This window comes from Somniosus microcephalus, chromosome 2 (assembly GCF_052327205.1).
Source record: "Somniosus microcephalus isolate GS21.2 chromosome 2, FLI_Smic_1.0, whole genome shotgun sequence".
NCBI classification, from domain to species: domain Eukaryota; kingdom Metazoa; phylum Chordata; class Chondrichthyes; order Squaliformes; family Somniosidae; genus Somniosus; species Somniosus microcephalus.
In genome coordinates this window covers 133,999,702-134,002,398 of record NC_140988.1, presented here as the reverse complement: position 1 = coordinate 134,002,398, position 2,697 = coordinate 133,999,702, and positions in this window count along the sequence as shown.

The window sequence follows — 2,697 nt, the reverse complement described above, 5'->3', positions numbered from 1 at the left end:
TGGAGCCCGGCACTTCTCCGTTGTGCCGGGCTCTTTTGCCGGCACTTGCAATCGGGGCTCCGGCCGTTGCAGGCACCTCCCCCTTAAGAGAAGGGGGAGGCCTGCAGTACAGCAGCCTGCCGCACCGCATCGGGTGGCGCAGCGGGACCGGGAGCGCTGAAATTCACTTTCAGCGCCCCAAGCGGGGCGGACACACCCTGTACCAGCGCCCGGTTCCGCTTTGGGGCGCTGAAAGTGAATATGGGGCGGGCACAACTGGCTCCGTGGCGGGCGCAAAATTTTCGGCGCAAACGTGCTGGCGGGACTGTACCCAATTTCTAGGCCATATTGTTTTAAAAAAAAATGATTTAGAAAGTAATTACCTGATCTAATCTCATTAATTTTCCTACCTTTCCCCGTTTTTCCAGGTAGGCCTAGAAGCCTCGGCGTCTCCTCTGCACCCACGCCCGAGCTAGGCACCTCCCGGCCCCACTCGAAGGCTGGAGGGCCGAGCCTCAGCCCAGCGCCGCAAGGGTGCGCGCGCAGCAGGAGCTGAGACGCGGCGTCTCTCTCTGGCTCGGCCGGGGGGCGGGGCTTGCTGAGCGTCCAGCGTTACCCTGGCAACCGGGCCCGCCGGCCGTCTCACACAGCCGCAATCGGCGGTCTTCACCTCGGGGGGGGGGGGGGCCGCGACCCTCGGGGGGGGGGCCGCGCGCACAGCAGGAGCAGCTGAGACGCGGCGTCTCTCTCTCTCTGGCTCGGCCGGGGGGCGGGGCTTGGTCAGCGTCACGGTTACCCTGGCAACCGAGCCCGCCGGCCGAGCCAGAGAGAGACGCCGCGTCTCAGCTCCTGCTGCGCGCGCAATCGGCGGTCTTCACCTCGGGGGGGGGGGCGCGACGCTCGGGGGGGGGGGCGCGACCCTTGGGGGGGGGTGCGACCCTCGGGGGGGGCCGCGACCCTCGGGGGGGCCCGCCGTCCTCCCTCCCCTCCCTCCCCCCCACCCCCCGCCCTCCCTTCCCCCCCTTCCCCCCCACCCCCCGCCCTCCCTTCCCCCCCCCCTCCCCCCCGCCCTCCCTTTCCCCCCCTTTTCCCCCCCGCCCTCCCCCCTCCCTTCCCCCCTCCCTTCCCCCCACCCTCCCTTCCCCCCCGCCCTCCCTTCCCCCTGCCCTCCCTTCCCCCCGCCCTCCCTCCCCTCCCCCCCGCCCTCCCTTCCCCACCCTCCCCCTCCCCCTCCCTCCCCTCTCCCCCCTCCCCTCACCCCCTCCCCTCCCCTCCCCTCCCCTCTCCCCCTCCCCTCCCGTCCCCTCCCCCTCCCCTCCCCTCCCCCTCCCCTCGCCCCCTCCCCTCCTCCCCTCCCCTCCCTCTCTTCTCCCCAGTCGCTCTCTCTCTTCCCCCCAGTCGCTCTCTCTCTTCCCCCCAGTCGCTCTCTCTCTTCCCCCCAGTCGCGCTCTCTCTCTCTTCCAACAACAACATTCCCTCGAAAAAGCCTCGGCACCGCCGGGCACTTCAGCTAGTATATATATAAACGGATGCTTCCTTCTGTCTGTCTGTCCTTCTGTCTGTCCTCACGTGTGCGTCTGTATGGTATGCGCTCGAAAGTTATAGAGCGTACCTACGCGTGCGTTACGTCGAAAGAAAGCTTACCTTTCCAAAACGGTCTTAAGCGTATTTACGTTTCGGCCGGACAAAAATCGCGCCCGCGGTATCCGAAAAACCATCAACATTCTGCTCATTAGCATCTCATTATCCGCTCATTAGCGACAGAGTGACCTCGAGGTCGACCAATCGTACGCCGGGTTGCTGGCGCGTGCGGCCAGGCCCTCCTACGGTCGAGTGACGGGACGATTGACCAATCCTACGCTTTGGTGACCTGACGGTCGACCAATCGGTGCGTGTGTGGGCGGGCCTTATCGTTCTGAACCGAGGTGAGTCGCCGCCATCTTGATTCCAAACTTTTCCTTTCTTTTTCCCGCTTTCTGCGTCTTTCAAAAAAACGTTGCTTTTAAAACACATATTGTCTTTAAAAAAAAAGATTTAGAAAGTAATTAACTTATCTAATCTCATTAATTTTCCTACCTTTCCCCGTTTTTCCAGGTAGGCCTCGAAGCCTCGGCCTCTCCTCCGCACCCACGCCCGAGCTAGGCACCTCCCGGCCCCAGTCAAAAAGCGGCCCCCGATCGCCGCCATCTTTGTGAAGGCTGGAGGGGCGGGCCTCAGCCGAGCGCCGCTCCCTTAGTAAAGGGTGCGCGCGCAGCAGGAGCAGCTGAGACGCGGCGTCTCTCTGTTCCCCGCTCGGCTCGGGTGGGCGGGGCTGGGCTCTCGGGAGTGCTGATCTCGGGCGGGGCTTTCAGGAGTGCTGATCTCGGCCGGGGCTTTCGGGAGTGCTGATCTCGGGCGGGGCTTTCGGGAGTGCTGATCTCGGGCGGGGCTTGGAGAGCGGGAAGGGTTACCCCGGCAACTGGGCCCGCCGGCCGTCTCTCTCAGCCGCAATCGGCGCTCTTCAAGCCAGCTCGGGAGGGCGGGGCCATGTCAGTGCGTGGGGCGGCACGGAGCTCCGTGGATCCATCGCCGGCGCTGGGCTCGGGTGCTTTGTGGCCTGCGGCCGAACAGCGGCTGCGGATCTCGAGCTGACCGGGGCGCTGGACTCGGCTGGGCCATGTCTTTGCGGTTGTTCGCCTCGGCCAACGGCATCAGGGTGACGGCCGAGGGAACGCGTTC